This window comes from Myotis myotis, unplaced genomic scaffold (genome assembly GCF_014108235.1).
Source record: "Myotis myotis isolate mMyoMyo1 unplaced genomic scaffold, mMyoMyo1.p scaffold_m19_p_2, whole genome shotgun sequence".
Lineage (NCBI taxonomy): Eukaryota > Metazoa > Chordata > Mammalia > Chiroptera > Vespertilionidae > Myotis > Myotis myotis.
In genome coordinates, this window is record NW_023416324.1 from 91,129,337 (window position 1) to 91,152,807 (window position 23,471).

The following is a 23,471-nucleotide window of genomic DNA, read 5'->3' on the forward strand; positions in this document are numbered from 1 at the left end:
CCTTACACACACACACACACACACACACAAACTTTCTCACCCTGAATCCCCAAATCTGGGTTAGAGGCCATGCCTATGGCACTCTCTGGCAACTGTACCTCCCCTAATATGCCAATGAATACAAGGTCTGCCTACTGACCTAATGGTAGGCCCATTTAAACACCAAGTTCTCTGACAGCAGGGACATGTCCTCCTTGGTGATCCACACATCCCCAACAGGAAGCACCAGGCAGAAGCTCCTTAAAAAGGGCTGTGTCTTCCTTGTTCAACACTGATCTCCAACACTTACAGCACTTGCACATGTCAGGCACTCAAATTTTTATTCGAGTCCAGGTTAGGCCCCTTAAAACTGATAAATCAATAGTTGGCACTGTGGTATAAGAGATGGTTCTTTAAGAAATAACAGCCTAGAAGAAAAAGCCTCACACTTTATAGCACATCCTGGGAATAACCCTACTTTTAAAAACCCTCTTCAATGAGCACATTCCAGCAGCTATAGAAATGAGCTAAATCTTTAAGTTTTGATATTCCCTTGGTTCTTCCTGCTGTCTTACTCAAATATTCTGTATCACTGTTAATGTATTTCTAGGCTGGCAATATTGTCCTCAAATGTCAAGCAGTAAGTCCTCGGATAATAAAGACAATTCCCAGTCTACTTCTGAAACACACACAAAAACTACACAAAAATAAGCTGTGAGACTTATTACAGATTAATAGTAAGTAAAGCCCAGAAGAAATTCTTACTGAAATTTTTATACTTTAATTTCTGGGGGGAAAATGAGTGCTATGAATGAAACTGCCATCCTTTTGAATTAAAGGAGCATTCAGAAGGATTACAGCTTCATTCATAATCTAAATTGCTTCCAAAAGATGGTCCCAAGTTATTTGCTTGTTTCTAATTATCCACAAGTCTCAGACATTGCACACATCTAAAAAGCTCATTAAAAGTCAAAGAGTTTTATGTACCTAAATTGGGGATTGTGGATTAATATATGTGTACTGCATAAACCCATAAATATTCAGAAAATCCTATGATGTATGGAAAGTTATTTAAACTAACTTTACCCCAAAACAAATCTACAGTAGGTAAATTCATGAGGAGGAGCAGAGTTTGCCACCACAAAAGTCCTCTTTAGGATACTGATATTTAAAGCTGGTTATTTTTAAGAAACAAAAATCGGGAAGAACTATTAATCTTCCTCTATTTAAAAGAATTTAGATAGAGGACCTGCTCCAGAAATGGAGCTATCGTAGATAACTAAATTTTAATGTGAACTAAGTGTGGCAAACAGAGTAGCAAGAAGTCTACCTGCAAAATCTCTACTCTGTGCATATGGGTCATAATGAGAGTTTTAGTAGGATTATGATTATGGCACATACACACTCAAATCATACCATAGCTAACAATGAACATTCTTCCTTTGAAGTTAAACACACACACACACACACACACACACACACACACACACACACATATTTATATTCAAACTTGGAGATAACACAAAGCTGTAACTTTGCATGGAATTGAATCTTGATGCTGCACGATCTCTTTGCACTCAGTACAAATGTCTAGGCTTTCATTGTGCTGGACTCCAGTCTGACCATTGCATCAAGGTCACAATCTCTAAACATTTCTATGTATCTATAAGAGAGGGAAAATGTGGGCATATATTAAAAACAACAACACTCCAAATATATACATCTGTTGAGAGCCTGGGGGATGGGAGCAGCAAAACAAGTGCCCCAAATTCTCCCAACAAAGTGTAGTGGAAAGAACACTAGGTCAGTAACCTAGAGACCCAGATCTGAGTTCCCAATCATCAGCCACTACCTGTGTAACCTTAGGGAAGACACTCTTAATGGGCTCAGTTTCTTCATTTGTCAAAAAAGAATATCCCATTAGATCAGCGGTTCTCAACCTGTGGGTCTCGACCCCTTTGGCGGTCGAACGACCCTTTCACAGGGGTCGCCTAAGACCATCCTGCATATCAGATATTTACATTACAATTCATAACAGTAGCAAAATTACAGTTATGAGGTAGCAACGAAAATAATTTTATGGTTGGGGGTCACAACATGAGGAACTGTATTTAAAGGGCCAGAAGGTTGAGAACCACTCCATTAGATGATCTGGGAGGTAATATATGAGTCAAGAGTCTTTTCTGGCATTACCTCTTCTAAATTTCTCAGGTGAAATTTCCTCTTTTTCTACCCCTGTGAAGCCTGCTTTAGGTTTTACACATGAGCGCAAGAATTGTGGGATCCTATTATTTACCCACAGGGCTTTGATAGAACACCTGGGACCAGGAGGATAAAGTATGACTTTTCCTCATTCATTCATTCCTTCATTCAGAAGACACAAAACCACCATTTACATAACACACAAAACAATGTGCCAACCACTTTAGGAGACAGGTACAAAAATTATTTTAAAATAATAAATAAATAAATAAAAGGTACAGTCCCTACTTTAAAGTACTTGACATATTACAATCCAATGGGCTATATAAAAAAATTGATGAAAATTGCAATGGCAAAGATCTAGAATTGCTAATTAATCAGTACTGTTCCCACTGAGCCTAGATGGGACATCAAAATCCTTCTTGACACAAGCACTCCATTCAGCAGGTAAGATTATTTTTGCTGCAGAGGTTAGGCATGCTGAGCAGAGGCCCAGGTTTTCTTTCCAGTGCTTCCAGCCTGCCTGTCCTAACAACCTCCTCTGTCCCCATTCCTCTCCAAAACATTAGGTATTCATGAGAAGTAGAAGGTCACTAAGAACTAGGTCACAATGTCTGAATGCTCTCATAAATTCATGTTTGCCAACTTTTAAAAATTTCAAAGTCCAGGGAAATAGTAAATATATATAACTTGTTTTATTTCATTTCTATCACACTGCTATATGAAACACTGAAATGGATGACTATTATATTGGCACTGTATATTCCTATTAGCAAAAATAATGCAGAGTATCATTGAGGTTTAAATCAATACATGTATGAACAAGCCAATTTGCAAACACACATACACCCCTTCTGGACCCCTCTTACTGTGAGAGGCTGCATCCCTAACCCTAGCTGGCCATCCGCAAAACAATGACTTACTTAATGAGAGCATTATAAATTGGTTTCACTTCTCTGGAAAGCAATCAGGCAATGTTTTAAAAGCCATAAAATTTTTCATACTCTTTGACCTGGTAATGACACACCTGGGATTTTATCATAAGAAACTAATTCAATATATGGAAATAGCTACATGCACAAAGATATGCTTCCCAGTATTATTTACTAGAGGCCCGGTGCACAAAAATTTGTGCACTCGGGTGGGGGGGGGGGGTGTCCCTCAGCCCGGCCTGTGCCCTCTCGCAGTCTGGGACCCCTCAGGAGATAACGACCTGCTGGCTGAGGCCCGCTCCCAGGTGGCAGAGGGCAGGCCCAATCCCTAGGTGCAGACCCTGGTCAGGCTCAGAGCAGGTCTGATTGGGGAGTTGGGGCGCCGGACCCTGTCATAAACAAAGCAGGGCGGATTGGGAGGTTGCGATGCCACCCTCAGTCACGCTCAGGGTAGGGCTGATTGGGGGGGTTGGGGCACCGCCCCCTGTCACACTCAAGGCAGGGTCGATGGGGAGGTTGCGGCGCCACCCCGTCACCCACAGAGCAGGGCCAATCAGGGGGTTGGGGCTCCGTACCCTGTCACGCACAGAGCAGGGCCCATCAGGGGGGTTGGGGCTCTGTACCCTGTCACACACAGAGCAGGGCCCATCAGGGAGTTGGGGAACTCCCCCCTGTCACGCACAGAGCAGGGCGGGTCAGGGGGTTGGAGCGCCGCCACTGTCACACTCAGGGCAGGGCCGATGGGGAGGTTATGGCTCTACCCCGTCACACAAAGAGCAGGGCCCATGGGGGGGGGGGGGGGTTTGGGGCGCTGCACCCTGTCACACACACAGCAGGGCCCAGCAGGGGGTTGAGGAGCTCCCCCGGTCACTCACAGAGTAGGGCCGATAGGAGAGTTGGGGCACCGCCCCCTGTCACACACAGAGCAGGGCGGATCAGGGGGTTGGGGCGCCGCCCTCTATCACCCACAGAGCAGGGCCGAACAGGGGGTTGGGGCGCCACCACTCTCACACTCAGGGCAGGGCCGATGGGGAGGTTATGGCTCTACCCTGTCACACACAGAGCAGGGCCCGTGGGAGAGGGGTTGGGGCGCCGCACCGTCACACACAGAGCAGGGCCGAACAGGGGGTTGGGGCGCCGCAGCCTGTCACACACAGAGCCGCAGGGTGATCAGGGGGTTGGGGAGCTCCCCCATATCAGGCACAGAGCAGGGCTGATCAGGAGGTTGGGGTGCCTTCCCCTGTCACGAACAGAGCAGGGCTGATAGGGAGGTTGTGGCCCCGCCCCCTGTCACACACAGAGCCGCAGGGCCATCAGGGGGTTTGGGCGCTGCCCCCGTCACGCTGATCCGGTGCCCGGAGGCCTCTCGGCTCTGCTGATCCTGGTGCTGGGAGGCATATTACCCTTTTACTATATAGGATAGAGGCCTGGTGCATGGGTGGGGCTGGCTGGTTTGCCCTGAAGGGTGTCCTGGATCAGGGTGGGGGTCCCCACTGGGGTGCCTGGCCAGCCTGGGTGAGGGGCTGAGAGCTGTTTTCAGGCTGGTGGGTGACTGAAGCTCCCAACTGCTCCTTTTTTTCTTTTCCTTTTTTTATTCTGGGCCAGCTTTAGCTCTGGCTCCAGCTCTGAGGCCTCTGCTGCTGAAAGCAGGTATCTGGTTTATGTTCTATAATCGAAACAATGTATAACTCCAGCTCTGAGATCCCGGCCGGCTGAAAGCAGGTTTCTGGGGTTTTGTTTAGCTTCTATATTTGTTACAATGTTTCAAACTGCAAGCTCAGAGGCCGGCAAAGCAGGCGGGGAATGTTGGAGTCCTCCGTCACTGAAGCAAGCAAGCCTCATGTTCGCTTCCAGCTGCCTGGCTGCCGGCCGCCATCTTGGCTGGCAGTTAATTTGTATATCTCCCTGATTTGCCAATGGGAAGGGTAGCAGTCGTACGCTAATTACCATGTTTCTCTTTTATTAGATAGGATAATTGTGAAAAGTTGGTAGCAATGTACATATCAACAACAGAGGTAAATAATAGGATAGCATCACAACAGAATGTTATACAACCATTAAAATGGTAATGATGGGAGCTGCTGTGAGGCAGACCACTCGCACACGCACACGGGGGACTTTTCCGTGGGGATTTTGGACGCCGACCAGACGCGGCATTTTTGGAAAATAGCACCCTGTGCAGCTGAAGCGTTGTGTGTGTAGCTGGGCCGCGACAGCTTGGTCAGTACGGAGCGCCTTGAATCAGCTCCCTTCCCACTGCTCCCCGCCACTCCCAAAGCTTTTCCAGATAGTCCTGGTAAATTTGAGAAAGAAGCTTTTAGAAGCGGCACGAGCAGATCAAGATGATGAAGTTCATATTCTGATGGCAAATGGATTTTACTAGACTGGCCGGGAACTTCTCCACTTCACCTGGCAGCACATTATGGGCATTATTCCACCACAGAAGTACTACTTCGAGCTGGTGTAAGTAGGGATGCCAGAAGCAAAGTGGACCGAATGCCCTTACATATGTCAGCTTCTGAGGGCCATGCCAGCATAGCAGAGGTTTTGCTTCAGCATGGTGCTGATGTCAGTGCTAAGAACATGTTAAAGATGACAGTTCCACATTGGGCCACAGAACACAACCATCAAGATGTGGTGGAGCTTTTAAACAAATATGGTGCTGATGTACATACACATGCTGAGTAAATTTTGTAAAACTGCATTTGATATTTCAGTAGACAATGGGAATGAAGATTTAGCAGAGATATTACAGATTGCTATGCAGAATCAAATCAACACAAACCCGACACTGTGATAACACATGCTGGAACACGTTTATTATTGGACCTGGAGGGGTGGTGAACCTAATGATGAAACAGGTGTGTCCGCTGTTCAGTTTGGAAACTCCTCTACGTCAGTATTAGCTACATTAGCTGCCTTTGCTGAAGCATATGCTCCCTTGTCCAATTCTTCAGAAACTCCAGTAGTGACTACAGAGTAAATAGTTACTGCAGAATCAGTGGATGGTGCAATTCAGCAAGTAGTTAGTTCAGGGGGTCAACAAGTCATCACAATAGTAACGGATGGAATCCAGCTTGGAAATTTGCTGGATTTCAACCAGTGGAATAGGCCAGCCCATCACTGTGACCATGCCAGATGGACAGCAAGTACTAACAGTACCAGCAACGGACATTGCTGAAGAAATTGTTATAAGTGAAGAACCACCAGCTAAGAGACAAAGTATCGAAATAATTGAAAACCAGGTGGAATCTGCAGAAATAGAAGTAAAGAGTCTTTTACCGGTGTGTTTTGCTTCAGTCATCCAAAATAAATTCAATTTGCTTTTGTCTTTTATATTTATTACTGACAGTGTTGTTTTGATACAGAAAGCATATAGTATTATTTTGCTTAATTTTTGCTTTATTCATATAGCAAGCCCTCAATAAATGTTGAATGAATAAAAAAATAAAATAAAATGGTAATGATGGAGATTATGTAGCAATAAGGGAAAATACAAATATAAAACAACAGGTACAACTATGTAAAAATCATTGGAGAAAAGTTTAAAACCTGATAATCTTTGTTTTAGGATAGTGAATGGGGGTGTTTTTCTCTTCCTATTTCTTATCTTTTTGTAATAAAGTATTGATACTTGTATCACTAAAAAATAACCTTTAAAAAAATGGAATGCAAGCCCTTGATCATAAGGATCAAGAGGACAGCACAGCTAGCTGCCTGACCCAAGGAGGATTGCATGGGGGTGCTGGGACCCTGTGCACAGAACAGCTTCATGAAGAGCCCCCTGGAGGTGCCGCATACTTGTCAATGTCAATGATTGCCAAAAAATGAGCAGTGCCCATCTGCTAACCCCAGTCAATTACCTCCTTTACGAGCATCCTGAGGCAGAGAATTCTCCAGGCTCACCACACATGCTGTCAGCTTAGTTATCTGTTTAAGAGATTTATATAGGGTCACACGGGGCTATAAGATAACTTATTTAAAATAAATGAGCTCAGATTTTCACATTGTAGCAATGAGAAATGTCTGTGGCAAGAAATGCAATACTCATAAAGATCTGGGGAAGAAAGCAGAAACCACCTTTCACTTCTGGTGAAGACAGGAGTGTGTCTGGTGTTGCTACACACATGTGTGTCTAAGAAACGGGAGGCAAAGTGAGAGCAGGGCTGGCATCTTCTGAGCTGACTCTGGGATAAAGGATGCAAATCAGGAAGAGTGTTCAATCCTAACAAACATTAATCATCAGATGGAAACTGATTTAAACTTGGGGCTACTTAACCCTACATGCCGTATCAGCTCTGTGGCCAACCTGGAAAATACTCAAAACTTTTCCACATAAATTAATGGTAATTGCTTCTTTGCTTTACACCATTTTGGCATATGAAAGGTTTCATGGAACAACCCTACTTTCAGATAACAGGATCACGGTGGAAACCTGTACAACAAACAAGGACAAAGTTTTTAAATTTTTACACCTAAACACTCATTTTAAAAACAAAATCAAAGCAAGAATATCTGTTTCCCTAAACTCCAAATCTCATCTCTAAACTATGATGAACTTTACACCAAATAATCTTAAAGCCACAGTCCAACACAGGGAGGACAATGCCAGACCCATTACTGTCTTTTTAAACAAACTCCCAGGGCCCAGGAGAGACTAAGACAAATCATTCCTCTAAACCAAAGAATCCTCACATTGACTATGGTTTACTCAAAGATACAGCCAGATTTCCTGGAGCAATGATATGGCCAAGTATTTAAATGCATAAGAGGGCAAGTGCTAGAGGTGGTGAGGGTATAAGCAAGAAGCCTTCAGGAACTACAGAAATTGCAGCTCAAACATCATCAGTCTCCAGTCTATAAAATGAAATTACCGTTAGAAATCAGAGAGTGACCTGGAGTTTTCATTGACACCTAGGAGCAAATAGTTGTCTTTCCTCTATCTCTAAATTCAAGGCTCTACAAAGTTAATGAGCTCTGTGCTCTACAGCAACCAGCACTAAATTACATGAGTATTTAGACATACTCCATAAGGATAGGAAAATAATTTTATACCACAAATAAACAAAATAGGAGAAATTCCCTTGGTATTTGAGGAATATATTCCAGCAATCCCACTAATAAGGACATGCTGAGAACAGACATTTCTGTATCTTTGTAGTGGCAAAAATCTCAAAAGCCCAAAGAACAAGGCACTCAAGAGAATTTGGAGCAATGATCCTATACCTTGACACCATGAACATCAGAATTATCTGTGAAGCTTTTAAAAAATCCCAATATCCAGGGCACACACCATCAGTTACATCAGAATCTCTGGAATTGGGCCTCCGTTCCATTCCTTTTTCAAGCTCCCCAGGTAGATTTCAGTGTACATCCAAGGTTGGAAACCACTAAATTAGAGATTATTCTCAAGATACTTTGCAGATCAGAGTTCATCTTAGCATAAGTGTGGGCCCTTGATATGCTAGGATCAGGAGTCTTTGTCTATAACTAACATCCAGCTATGATAGTGTGCTATATGAGCTATTCTCCTCAACACTGGGAAAGGAGCTAGGGCGCATGAACACCCAGAACCCCCTCTTAAAATGCAGCTTAGAAGAGGTCACTGACCCACATAGCCTGCTCAGATGAGCGGGCTCAAGGAGGCCCCTCAATCTGTATTTTCAGTGGCACCTCCCTGGAAAAATGTAAGAAGCGCTAGAGACAAACTGCAACATGAACTGACACATGGGCCCAGTCGAACCAGCATTGCCCAGAGATAGCACTATTTTCAGAATGCCACAAAGCCACCTGATGCCCAGTCTTTGAGAGAGAATACATACCATTTTAGCAAAATACACACAGGGATTAAAGGAATAGGTACATTTCCTAGCTATTGCTCCTCTGTTGATAAAGCTGGTAAATTTACTTTATTGAATTTTCTTTTAAAGTCCTCAATGTTTACCATTGAAAACCCTCAATTTAAATCCAGCTATAGATAGTTTTGCTTGCTTTTATTTGAAACTCTGGCAGGGGTAGGTAGCAAATGTATTATAAACTCCACGAGAATCAATTTGGATTTATTCAAAACATTTAAAAGCAAAATTTATCCAAGAAATTTAAATTTTTTAAAAAATCAAATAAATTGCACGGATTTTAAATACATTTTAAGTAACAGAAGAGTTTAAAACATAAATTTAGAAAAGCAAAAAAAACCCAAAATTAATATTTTTCTACAAAATATGGCTTTTTTTTCAAGAGCACTTTCAACAAACAAACAAACAAAACAAAAAAAAAAAACAGAAAGGAAGACCAATTATTAAATCTAAGAGTGCTTGACTACATGAACTCTGAAGGCAGGCTGCCTGGATTTGAATCCAAGTTCCAACACTGTATTAGGCATAGTGTCCCTATGCTTCATCTTAACACCTGTATATCAAAGGTTCTAGAGCAGGGGTGGGCAAACTTTTTGACTCGAGGGCCACAATGGGTTCTTAAACTGGACCGGAGGGCCGGAACAAAAGCATGGATGGAGTGTTTGTGTGAACTAATATAAATTCAAAGTAAACATCATTACATAAAAGGGTACGGTCTTTTTTTTTTTTAGTTTTATTCATTTCAAACGGGCCGGATCCGGCCCGCGGGCCGTAGTTTGCCCACGGCTGTTCTAGAGTCAGACTGTAGGGTTCAAATTCATATCTGCACATGGTAGTTATGTGAGCTCATTTAACTTCTCTGAACCTCTTTTCCTTCTCTGTAACATTGAAATAAGAGTAGTAACTACCTTCTACCTGGAGAAATTGGAATCCTGGTGCACTGCTGATGGAAATGTAAAATGGTGCAGCCACTGTAGAAAACAGTATGGCAGTTCCTAAAAATATTAAACATAGAATTAGCATATACTACATATACCCAAAAGAATTGAAATCAGGAACTCAACCATATTTATATAGCATATTGTAAGGATGTAATATACATGAAAGTGCATAGCAACATATGTATTCCCAATTGCCAAAAGGGATACACAACCAGTGCCCACTGACATATAAATGAATAAACTGTGGTATATGCATACAATAGAATATTATTCATTCTTAAAAAGGTCGGAAATTTTGACACGTACTACAACATGGATGAATCTTAAGGACATTATTGCAGTGAAATAAGCCAGTCTCAGAAGGACAAACACTGTATGATTCCACTCATATGAGGTTCTTAAAGTAGTCAAATTCATACAGACACAAAATAGAATGGTGGTTGCCAAGGGCTGGAGGAGGAAGGAATGGGGAGTTAGTGTTTAATGAACACAAAGTTTTAGTGGGGGAAATTAAAACGTTTTTAAATGAATGGTAGTGATACTTTACACAACAAAATACAGTTAATGCCACTGCATTACACACATAAATATGTTTAAGAAAGTAACTTTTATGTCTTGTACACTTTACAAAATAAAAATAAATAATAATAGTCCCTACCTCGTAGAGTTGTTGTAAGGGTTAAATAGTTCTTATGTATTTAGAGAGTGCCCAGCACAGAGTAACCTTCCCAAAACATTAGCTAGTATCTTATTTTCCTGCCTTTGTAGTTCCTTCTAGTCCTTGGCTTCCTTCTAGTATAAATGCTCCTTCATTGGGACAGAAATTCCACTGCAATTGCATAAAGATGAAGAAACTACCTAATTTTTGCAGAGTCTTCGCACATTGAGCTGTAATTACCACATTTTTTTAAAACAGTGATTTTATTGCCTTTATTTGCTAAATGGTTTCTTAATAATTTTGCCTCAAAAATGGGTTCACAGGCTAATCTATCATATAGGTCTGAAGGAAGTCCCCCTGCTCATTCATAAATACTCTTTCACTTTTTATCACAACTAAGACTATTTTACTTCTTTGATCATTTTTTGAAAACCTTTTATAAAAATTTCCAACCATACCCAAAAGTACAGAGCTCAACTAGCTTGGATGCACCCAACTTGACAACCAACTTGAACTTTTCTGAATCTATCTAATACTCTACCTTCCATCCCCCCAAAAAATTAGAATAAAAATACCGTAAGAGGTACCACTAAAGTAATAATGTCCATCTCTAACAATCATCATCATCACTATTTTTCTTGTACTTTTAGAAATTCTTTTTTAACATCTTCTTAACTTCCTTTCAATTTTTCCTTTGAAAGTACAAATAATTTCTATATCTACCATGTCAACATCATTGTAAGGATATAATATACTGGTACATGAAAGTGCATGTCTGACATGTATTAGGTTCCTGAGAAATATTAATTCCCCAGAGACTACCACCTCACCTTACTCTCCAAGACAACAGACACCCTGCCCACACACATACACAAACGACATAACCTTCTCCATTCTTTGTCCCTTACCTTCCTAAACACTGGTCTTTACTTACTTCCTGTCGCTTCTGTCTCCTAATAGGGGATCCCAAACACAAATGCCTGATCATAAATCCAGTCACCTAGAAGACCCCACATAAAAGAACAAATATAAAAAGTAGATAAACTGAATTGATAACTGTTTTCAATACTTAAGGTACCAGTCCCTATATTAAAAATCAAATATATACTCAATCTAGTGCCTGTATATTATGTTATTTAACAGAAAAATCAGGCTAGATACTACATTGCAAAATGTCACAAACAAATTCCTATGCAGGTCATTCCTGTGTGTGCACGTGCACATTTATATGTTAAATATGAAACTCTTTTTGATGATCTGAGAAGTTTTATATGCTGATGAGATTCACTTCCTTGTAATACTTTTCGCCACTGGCAAACCTAACACCTCTAATTTGTTTTAAAAGGAATTCTAATCACCCAATCAATCATACTCTTGACCTTCAGCCTTCACAGTAACTTCACTGTGGTCAAAATTGGTTCTAAAAATTCATGCTGCAATAGTTCTGTTGTCCTCAAGCTCCAAAATGCCAATGACAAGAATATAATTTGAGCAAACCCTCTGGTAGAAGGAAAAAACAACACAGTAAGTTTCTAATTCATCTTCTACCAAGGTTCTTTAAATAAAAGTGAATATCTATGATACTATTAAGTAACAGATTCTCCTCCACTAGGGTTTAAAGATTTAAAAATCATCGAAGTTTTGTCCAGCTGGTGTGGATCAGTGGCTGAGCATCGACCTATGAATCAGGAGGTCGTGGTTCAATTCCTGGTCAGGGCACATGCCCAGGTTGCGGGCTTAATCCCCAGAAGGAGGCATGCAAGAGCAAGAGGCAGCGGATGGGTGAGTCTCTCTAATCACTGATGTTTCTGTCTCTCTTTCCCTTTCCCTTCTTTAAAATCAATACAAATACTGTGTGTACGTGTGTGTGTGTGTGTGTGTGTGTGTGTGTTTATAATTTTAATCATCAAAGTTTCTCTTCGCCACAAAATAGCATGGTTCACTTTGGTTTTAAATAACCTAGCATTCTTTATGCAATGATATAAAATGACCACATAATAACCCTTCCAATTCATACCTCAACCCCTCCTAGCACACACTTAATCTTAACTGCACTGGCATCCTACTTCAATGTAACAGAGAGTTGTCTTCTTGCCTAAGCCAACAATTTATGACTCATTCACTTCAGAATACAAAACTGCTCAAATTTATCCTACTAAAACAAAAAGCACTCCCTCTCTTGAAGACCCCGTGCAGCCACAGTGCCCTCTGTATTGCCTCATCTCTATATTTCTCAAGAAGTCACTGAGGCTTAAACATCAAACACTTCTTGTCTTCATTTTCTTATCCTTTCACTACTCTAACCAATGAATTCTAGGTTCTGCTATACCACTCCCCTGGAACTATCTTCAATGGTGTTACCGAAGGCCTCCCATTTACTCAATCCACTGGCCACTTTTCAGCACTTACCTTACTTAAACTCTGTGTAGTGTTGGATACTATTAATCACATTCTCTTCAAAACTGTCTTCCCTCTGTTTTTATGTCCTCTCTTCTGGCCTTCCTCACACCTCTCTGAATATTCCTACTTAGCCTCCTTCAAGACCCACATCCTCCAACATCCCTGATGGGTCAGTGACCACAGAGTTCCATCCTTGGCTCTGTACTCTTCTCCCTTTACTATATACCAGTGGTTCTCAACCTGTGGGTCGCAACCCCTTTGGGGGTCGAGCGACCCTTTCACAGGTGTCGCCTAAATACATCCTGCATATCAAATATTTACATTACGATTCATAACAGTAGCAAAATTACACTTATGAAGTAGCAACAAAAATAATTTTATGGTTGGGGGTCACCACAACATGAGGAACTGTATTAAAGGGTCACGGCATTAGGAAAGTTGAGAACCACTGCTATATACCCTTGCTTGGTCCCCTCTACTTGTGAATATAATTGACTTCAATCACCAATTATATGCCATGGTCTTTCTCTATTATTTCCAATTACTGTCTCTGCTTGGGTGAACCTCGGGCACATTAAACTCAACATATCTAAAATCTAATACTACCTCACACATTCACTACACAGGTGGATGCTACCACTACCTAATTACTCAATCCAGAAAACTGGAAGGCATCCTTTCCCACTCCCTCTTTTATTCTTCAAATTCAATCAGTTTCCAGGCCCTATTGTCTAAATCCCAAATCTCTAGGATTTGTGCCTCCCTTTCCATCTCCTCCACTGCTGCTACTTCAGGCTTGATCGTTTCTCACCTAGATTTCCAAAATAGAACACAAATGCAGTTCTCTTTCTCCAATGAACACATCTAGCTCTGACTAGCTCTCCAGACTACAGTCAAAATGACCTAAAATTCAAGTTTTATAAGGTCATTTTCTGCTTAAAACTCATCTAAAATCTTGTATCTTTGTAATTTATTTCCTGAATATCTAACCTACCTCATGATTCCCCATCAGCACCTCCCTAAAAACATCAGCCATGCAGAAGCACATGTCCATGCAAACATAGCTCCCTCAGTCCAAGAAAATGCTCTCATTCTCTTTGCTTGGTTAATTCCTAATCATCCTGACAATCCCCCTGAGAAAATCTCCTCTGGCTCAACTTGTCCATGTTAAATAACTCTCTGTTCTGTTCCCACAGCACTGTGTTTTATCAAAGCACTCATCACAGCACCTGTTTACTTATCTAGCACAGATCATCCAAGTTTGTTTTTTGTTATATTTGTTGACTTATGGGTCTCTCCCACTAGAATATGCACTATTTGGAAGAAAGAAATGTATCTTATTAGGCTTTACATGTACAATAACCACATATTTGCAAAATTGCCAAATTATATTCATAAGAAAGGCTTATTTGTTAAAAAATATATTCAATATGTAATTCTAAGAATAAAAATGATAAACAAATCATTAAATATCAATACCAGAGATAAGAAATGTTATGTTTCATAATGGAGACCTCAGATTTTATTTTCTTACAAATTATAAAAGTCAAAAGGTCGACAGTGCAGAGCCTTCCATTCAAACAGCCAAATCTTGATCTGTTTGGGCCTGATAAACTCCACTGGCCTTTCCCTGATGACTCCCTGAGACCCCGTCCCACCACAAAGGTGTGCAAGCACCCAGTGGGAGGCAGTTGATTTGGTATACCCTGGGACATTTGCTGAATGGCCTCAGACCCAGCACTGGCACTGAGTTTGAACCTGTATTAATCTACTGAACACCACTCGCCCCTACCTAGTGACTCACTGAAAACCTACATCTTGCAAATGGAGTATTGCCTGGGGCTCTTTCAATGACGGCCTAACAGCCAGCAGGCAAAGGCAAGTGGAGGTAGATTTCGGTGTTCCTTAGGACTTTTGCTGACCTGCCCCCAGACCCAGTGCTGGTAAAAGCAAACCTTGGTACACAGTCTGATCCTTCTTGTGCATACCCAGGCCCAGAAGAGGCAGCCCAAACTGTGGATCGCTTTGTAGCTCTAAACAGGTTGCCCAGGGCCAGTCACAGGCAGCATCTGACATTGGCCTACGCCAGAGTATCTCCCAAGAGGCCTCAGAACCAACACCCAAGGATATGTTTATTAATTTTAGAGAGAAAAGTATCAGTGTGAGAGAGAAACATTGATTGGTTGCCTCTCATGCGCACCCCAACCAGGGATTGAACCCACAAGCTGGGTATGTGCCCTGACCAGAATCAAATCCATAACCTTATAGTGTACAGGACAACGCTCCAACCAATTGAGCCACCCAGCCAGGTCTGTCCTTGTACATTTAAATGTAAGTAGAATACCTACATCTATTAGTAAAAGTTATTATAATGTAAGGGAAAAGCAATATTACATATGGACCCCATATAGATAATTTTAAAGTGTACAACTTTAAAATACTAGTTTAGTTTCTGTGGAAGAGATCAAACATACTAGAGGTTTAAGTCTATAATAACAGTCCATGAATCCATCTGATCTCTCCCTACAAGAAGCTCAAAGAATTATAGGTATATATATATGAGTTACCACAGTCCCATGACTACATCCCACGGATCTACTGAACAGAAATGTTCCTAAGGACTAGAACTTAGCTGTGTGTTTTTTGCTTTTTTTTTTTTTTTTTGGGGGGGGGGGGGTCTACCTATAAGCTTGAACTCTGGTGATCTCCTCCATCAGTTTTATCCCATTTCGTTTATGTTTCCCTTCCCTACATATGCCAGCTAAAGTGGTTTGAGGCCTTCAGCACCCACTATTTTACTTATCTCAGGAAATTTTCCCTAATGTCCATTGAGGATGTGATTGCAAAATTATGTGTTCCTTTTAGGGAAGCCCTAATATGCCCATTCTGTGGCTGCCTTCTAAGCATCTATGCCAATGTAAGTCTCTCATGGGGCTGCATCTCCTGTTCCATTCCTTAGTCTTCTGAATACAGTGATGCACCCACAGCAACAAACAGCAAGTCATTTGGTGAAGATAACACTTCCCTTCAAATTCCCAAAATTTCCAAAACTCATTAAATGACTAAAAAGCCATTTTGAATCCTTAAGTTTAGATGTGCTTATTTTTGCAGTTTGTCCAGTGTTAACAATGATATTATACTGATAAGTTAGGTATTAAAAATATTAAGTAACTGTTCCTGATTAGTTTTGCCTTTATCAGTGGAGAGTGCTAAGAAGTTTGGAATACCAAGCACATGACAACACATATTCAAGAAATCAATTTTATCTCCTGTCACTTAAAAGTAATTTTCTAGAGTTATTGGTTTCTTCTAAATGAGAGAGATGATCTTTCTCAGGGTGAGCATGTAAGGTTAGTAATGGCTAGGAGCAGTGACTAAATTGGATGGTTTCAAATCCTTAACAAGAAGTGTCTACCACTTCCCAATATAAGGCAATTATGCATTTAGTTACATCGGGGTCCTTCTAAAAGAGGTGATCCCTGTAGACACATAGAAATTGGTATTATATATTGGTTTGAACAATGACTATGGAATTTCATGGAATGAAAACATTCATCATCAAACTCATATAAACAGAAAGGAGAGTGCTCGCTTTGGCAGCACATATACTAAAATTGGAACGATACAGAGAAGATTAGCATAGCTCCTGCGCAAGGATGACACGCAAATTTGTGAAGCGTTCCATATTTAAAAATAAATAAATAAATAAACAAACAAACAAACAAACAAACAAACAGAAAGGAGAACAGTGGTTACCATGGCCAGAGGGAGTGAAGAATGAAGAGTTACTGCTCAATGGATACTGAATTTGAGATAAGAAAAAAGTTCTGAGAATGGAGAGTAAAGATGGTAGTACAACAGTGTAAATGTCCTAATACCACTAAACTATACACTTAAAAATGGTTAAAATGGTAAATCTTATAAGTATATTTTACCACAATTTTAAAAATCCATCATGAAACATAACTTTTAAACATTTTCTAGACAATGTTCTAGAAACGGATTTTAGTGAATTTTGCAGCTGTCTCATTAAGCCTGAAATACCAAGCAAAGCATTTAACTGACACACAAATCTATTCCAATGAAGAATTTAGACAACAGTCTATATATTTTTATAGGCAGTTCTTCTCCCTCTGAGCTACCTGCCTTTTGGTCACTTCATTTCTTGAAGCACCAATTTCTGGGTGGGCAGGTATAGAAAGAACAATTAATTTTGTAACTACTTAGCAGAGGAAAACGGACTTACATGAGGTTTCTGAATTACTAAATTTTAGCTAGCTGTGTTTTTCCATGCCACTATTAACATGGGTAATGAACACATTTTCATCACAAGTCAAGCAGTTTCCATTTGAAGGCAGGTTGTCATTATTCCTGCCCAAGAAAACAAGTCATACAGACTTCCAGCAGCAATATACAGGGGCTGGGCTGGCAGCAAACTGGGCAGATAATCCTTTTCCCAGAACATGCAGTGGGCACCACTGGCCCAGCTACTGACCCAGACAGTTTACAGGTGAGGGACTGAAAACATCCCAGCCTTCAAAAGACAGGATGAGGGGAAACTCCAAACACAGAACTCCCTCAGTGCCTCTGCAGCTCGGGAACTCTTGAACGCCTTTGCCAGCAATGTGTCCCATTTATATATACCTTGGCATTCTACTGGGTTTTCATCTTCTTCACATAGCCTTTTCCACACCAGCTGCTTTCTAATAGCAGGTTTCTGGTTGTGTTCATTACAGCTCAGTTTCCCTTTCTAGGAGCTACACAAAGCAACTGAAGGACACACCCCAAAACCCCTGAACAGAGCTGAGAAAGGAGGGCAGTGAGCTAGTGTTAGGACATTTGTCCTCTGGTGCACACACAGCCTCCTAAGGGTGGCTGGAAGACATCATCTATCTTCCTCTCCTTAGTGGGAGCCAAACCATGTAATTTCCATCCTGCTCCATCTATTTCAAAGAGAGAAAAATAGAACCTCTGCTGCCGGAAAGAGCTGAAATGCTTGGTAATAAAAAAAAGGCTGCCTTCCCATACCAAGTTAATTAAGAGTCAAATGTGAAAATTATGCTTCTCACGTCAGGCTTTGGTTGTTTAGTCTTAATGAGAAAAAAAAAAAAAAAAAAAAAAAAAAGCCCAGTGAGGTTGAGTAGTTATGGAAGATAATGTTAAGAAATGTATTTTAAATCCACACATCATAACAACCACTGGGTAGAGACATTTCTGCCCAAACATATTTCACTAATTAAACTAAACTTCTTTCAAATCAAGTATGCCATTAATACTATCACTTTTAGTAAGTTACCTTATAAAAATGCTTCATTTTACTATATTTTGAAGAAAGCATAAGCCTCTGGTATTAGAATACCATGTGAATTTAACAAAACAAAAATTAAAAAAGAAAAAAAAATTAAAGCCTATATTCCTTCAGACCTCATTCATTGATGGCAATAATACCAAGCCCTCTGTGCACACCCTCTTTTTCTCAGAAAATGAACGCAGAGTATCTTAGCTCAAGTAGCTATAAAAAAAATACCATAGAGTTGGTGGCTTATAAATAACAAACATTTACCGCCCACATTCTGGAGGCTGGAAAGTCCAAAATCAAAGTGCTGTCAGATTTGGTGCCAGGTGAGGACCCACTTCCTGCTTCACAGACAGCAGTCTTTACACTGTGTCCTCACATGGTGAAAGAGAGGAGAAAGCCTCCTGGTTCATAGACTGCAGTTTTCAAATTGTGTCCTGACATGGTGAAAGGGAGAAGAAAGCTCCCAGTGTCCCTTTTATGAGTACACTAATCCTATTCATGAGGGCCCCATCCTCATAACCTAATCACTTCCCTATCCAGTGGTCAGCAAACTCATTAGTCAACAGAGCCAAATATCAACAGTACAATGATTGAAGTTTCTTTTAAGAGCAAAATTTTTTAAACTTAAACTATATAGGTAGGTACATTATTATTAACTTAATTAGGGTACTCCTAAGGCTTAGGAAGAGCCACACTCAAGGGGCCAAGGAGCCGCATGTGGCTCTCGAGCCGCAGTTTGCCGACCATGGCATACTATCACATTGGAGGTTAGGATCTAAACATGTGAATTTCCCAGGGAGGGAGATTGGGGGAGACAAACATTCAATTTATGACACAGAGTAATGAGAATATGTTCTTAATCTTCACACTGTCCCTAGGGGTAATGGGAGCATAGATTATTTAGGTTCTGTTTTGGCTGAAGAGAGTTAAGTAGAAAAGGTAATCTGATCACAGATCACAGTGGCTGGGGTGGAGCCCTGATGAACTCTAACCTTCTGGTGCTGAGTTCAGTACTTCACTCGTTTCAGGATCATACTGTAAGAGTTGAAAAATATCAACAATCAATGGCTTTATTTGAAGTTATAATTTAGATTAATTATTGATAAATTATAACTTTAAGAAGAAAATATTTTAAAAGAATAAGGTTTTAAGCCAAATAGAGCAGGTTATAAGATACCAACTCACAAGTACCCACTCTATTCAATATTTCCCTCATTTATTATGTGGAGATATCCACAATGAGCGAGGCAGATAAATATATCTTAAAATGAGAGGTCCAAGAATGAAAATTGACAATGTATGTTGGGATTTTATTGAAAAAAATATTTGAATAAAGCTGAGCAAGGAAAAACACCAATATGCTTCCACATTTTGAATAAATTACAACACACAAAGAGTCAATAAAAACAGAAGTCCTTCGTTGTTACAAATAAAAAAATAGTATTTACAACATACATACATACACACACACACACACACACACACACACACACACACGCACAATTTGGAATCAGTATCCATTTTCTTTTCCTCAAAAAAGTAATTGAAAAGTACAGTCCTTCTAAAACCTCTGGGTCAATTCAGTCTTAAAAGCAAATTATTTCGCAATTCTAAGCTGCCACTTTATTTAATGTTTTAGTTTAAGCCTTTCAAAGAGTCAAATACCTGCATGTGACAGGTACCATTTAATGTGACAAAGATATTGGGAACCAGCCCCTGCCTACAAATGCAAAAAGCTTTAAGTAACATTAAATTAAACCCAGTACCTGTGCATTTATCCTTATCTGCAATCACCATTTCATCAATGAATATGGAAAAGTAAAGTTAACTACAGAGTAGGTTCTGTATGATTTAGGCTTAAATTTCTCCTTATCACACCGTATTGAGGTTGACTCAGGAGTGTACTGAGCCTGCATTTGAGAAGCACAGGCACATTTTATTTGAAGGAATCAGAATAATATGTATTTGTTCCTATACTGTCTGATTTATAGAGACAGAATAGATAGGCAGAGATCTTCCCAGGTTGGCCCAATCCCATGGGGAGTGCCTGGACAAACAAACACCTCCTGCTCCCAATTTAAGTCTTTTCTGCTCCACCAACCAGTCACTCGATTACATTTGACCTGCGTGCCCCACTTCAAATCTCCTAAAAACAGCCTGTTAGGTTTTTTGTGAGTCTTTGTTTTAAAATTTGTACACATGGGCCTGTGCTTATTTGGGGGAATAAAGTCACTCTGATCTAGAGAGCAGCTTGAATTCTGGAATACTACTTTAAAAGAAATGAAACTGATTTGAAAATATTTCTTGTGCATTTAGAAGAGTGCTGGGAACAGAAAAGAGTAAGGAAAAGTCTTTGCCTTCAAAAGATTTCAGAAGGCCAGCCTTGCAAGATCCCAAAATTACCTAAAGGCAATTACTGTGCATTTATCAGTCACACATCTTTTTTTAAAATATATTTTTATTTATTTCAGAGAGGAAGGAAGAGGAAGAGATAACCATCGATGATGAGGGAGAATCACTTGATTGTCTGCCTCCTGCACGCCCCACAACTCAGGCATGTGCCCTGACCAGTAATCAAACCGAGTCAGTCACAGATCTTGGAGGCAGCAATAGTGCCAGTGGTTCTCCACCATGAACACTAGAATTACCTGAGAAACTATTAAAAATATTTGTGTCAAGGTACCACCATCAGAGAATTGTATTTGATCGCTGAGAAAGAACCCTGACATTAGTAGTTGCATAAGCTCCCAGTGATTCTAACGTGCAGCCATAATCAAAACCTACTGCTCTGGACAGTGCAGAAATTCATACCACTGCTAAGGCTAAGAGTTCTCAAACTGGTTCTAAAACTGTCAAGGGCTGTTCAAATCAGCCTTGGATTTCATAAAATAGCTGGCATTCTACCCATACATTTTTTTCTTTATGTTCCAAAATATTATTTATATCATCTGGACTTCAACTAACATGTAACCCTGAGGAGGCTATAAGAACCTTTAGATAACCATTTTATAAATTACCTAGACTGTCCCATAAAATCACTTTTATTACAAACTAGTGGCCCTGTGCACGAATCCATGCGCGAGTAGCTCTCTGCCACTTGCCTCAGCTGACTGCCCTGTCCACCACCACTTGTAGCTCTCCGAAGCACTTAGCTCGCTGCCCCACCCTCCTGCAGTTTGGTTGTTATGTGAAGGCGTCCCAGACCAATTTGCATTTTACCCTATTATAAGTATAGATACTTCTTCATATGAAAATCTCATTTGTACTTAATAACTGAATTATTCAAAATGTTACTTAATAAAAACATGATTTTGCAAAAATAGAAAAATGAAATACTAACCATTTTCAAGACTCCTGAAATTATCCTCATATCTTTCATGAAAGTTTTGCTAATACAAGCTCTGATAAGATAAATGAAAGCCTGTGTACATGCAAAACTAGGTTTTGTTTTATAGATTTGCTGTTAGGGTTTGAAATAGTAAGGCACATATGTCACAAAAGACTGGTTAAGTGGGATAGCAAGAAGTCATGATGTAACATTAACTGTCACATATTTCACGATTATAGGTAAGATCAATTCTAAAATCTGCTTAAGGGAGGAAAAGTTCAAGGACAGGACTTATTTTCCCTTAAGTGAAGGTTCTCCCTTGTAAAAGGGGCTTACCAAGGGAAAGTATGAACACATCTAGCACAAAATCATCTGAGTTGTTCCTGAAGGATCTGGATATGCAGATGTGAGGTGACAATTATTCTTCCTCATTGTATTTACATCATCAAACTAAAGTCAGGGCCTCCCCATAGCAATGCTGATAATAGCACACACCTGATAACAAAATGCGGAGACAAAGAAACAGGACAAAATTGTCAATGGAAGATACAGAGTTCAGAACCACACTTTTAAGGTCTCTCAAGAACTGTTTAGAAGCCGCCGATAAACTTAATGAGATCTACAAGTAAACTAATGAGACCCTCGATGATGGGGAACCAACTAGAAATTAAGCATACACGGACTGAAATAACGAATATTATACAGACTCCCGACAGCAGACCAGAGGAGCGCAAGAATCAAGTCAATGATTTGAAATGCGAGGAAGGAAAAAACACCCAACCGGAGGGACGGAATGAAAAAAGAATCCAAAAATGCAAGGATAGTGTAAGGAGCCTCTGGGACAGCTTCAAGCGTACCAACATCAGAATTATAGGGGTGCCAGAAGATGAGAGAGAGCAAGATATTGAAAACCTATTTGAAGAAATAATGACAGAAAACTTCCCCCACCTGGTGAAAGAAATGGACTTACAGGTCCAAGAAGCTCGGAGAACCCCAAACAAAAGGAATCCAAAGAGGACCACACCAAGACACATCATAATTAAAATGCCAAGAGCAAAAGACAAAGAGAGAATCTTAAAAGCAGCAAGAGAAAGAAACTCAGTTACCTACAAGGGAGTACCCATACGACTGTCAGCTGATTTCTCAACAGAAACTTTGTAGGCCAGAAGGGAATGGCAAGAAATATTCAAAGTGATGAATACCAAGAACCTACAACCAAGATTACTTTATCCAGCAAAGCTATCATTCAGAATTGAAGGTCAGATAAAGAGCTTCACAGATAAGGAAAAGCTAAAGGAGTTCATCACCACCAAACCAGTATTATATGAAATGCTGAAAGGTATCCTTTAAGAAGAGGAAGAAGAATCAAGTGAACAAATAATCTGGTGATCATAATAGAATCAGGGACATAGAAAGGGAATGGACTGACTAGTCTTGGGGGGGATAGGGGTGTGGGAGATGCGGGAAGAGACTGGACAAAAATCGTGCACCTATGGATGAGGACAGTGGGTGGGGAGTGAGGGCGGAGGGTGGGGCGGGAACTGGGAGGAGGGGAGTTATGGGGGGGAAAAAGAGGAACAAATGTAATAATCTGAACAATAAAGATTTAATAAAAAAAAATCAAAAAAAAAAAGAACATTGAAAAAAAAAAAAGAAGAAAAAAAAATAGCACACACCTGAACAAGCTCAGAAAACATGAATGGATACCTTCTGCTATTTTAGTCAGCTATCTGATTTGGGCCTGATGACAATGGTCCTCAATCCTGGTGGCACATTTGAAACTGATAGAGTTGGCAGTTAGGCAATGAACAGAGCAGGAACGATAGGCCCAGTATGAAATGTCACCAGGACAGAAAGGCCTGGGTGCCTAGCAATAG

General features: G+C 40.4%; 1 protein-coding gene, 1 non-coding gene and 1 pseudogene across 4 annotated transcripts in view; 2 read left to right on the forward strand and 1 right to left on the reverse strand.

The window, feature by feature from the left end:
- Positions 1-23,471, reverse strand: part of FARS2 (phenylalanyl-tRNA synthetase 2, mitochondrial) — a 590,825-nt gene that overhangs the window by 529,744 nt on the left and 37,610 nt on the right. The gene's annotated exons all lie outside the window — the stretch shown is intronic.
- LOC118675591 lies at positions 5,108-6,426 on the forward strand (annotated as a pseudogene).
- LOC118677798 lies at positions 16,552-16,658 on the forward strand. The gene has a single exon (XR_004974524.1). It is a non-coding gene; the product is annotated as a U6 spliceosomal RNA (small nuclear RNA).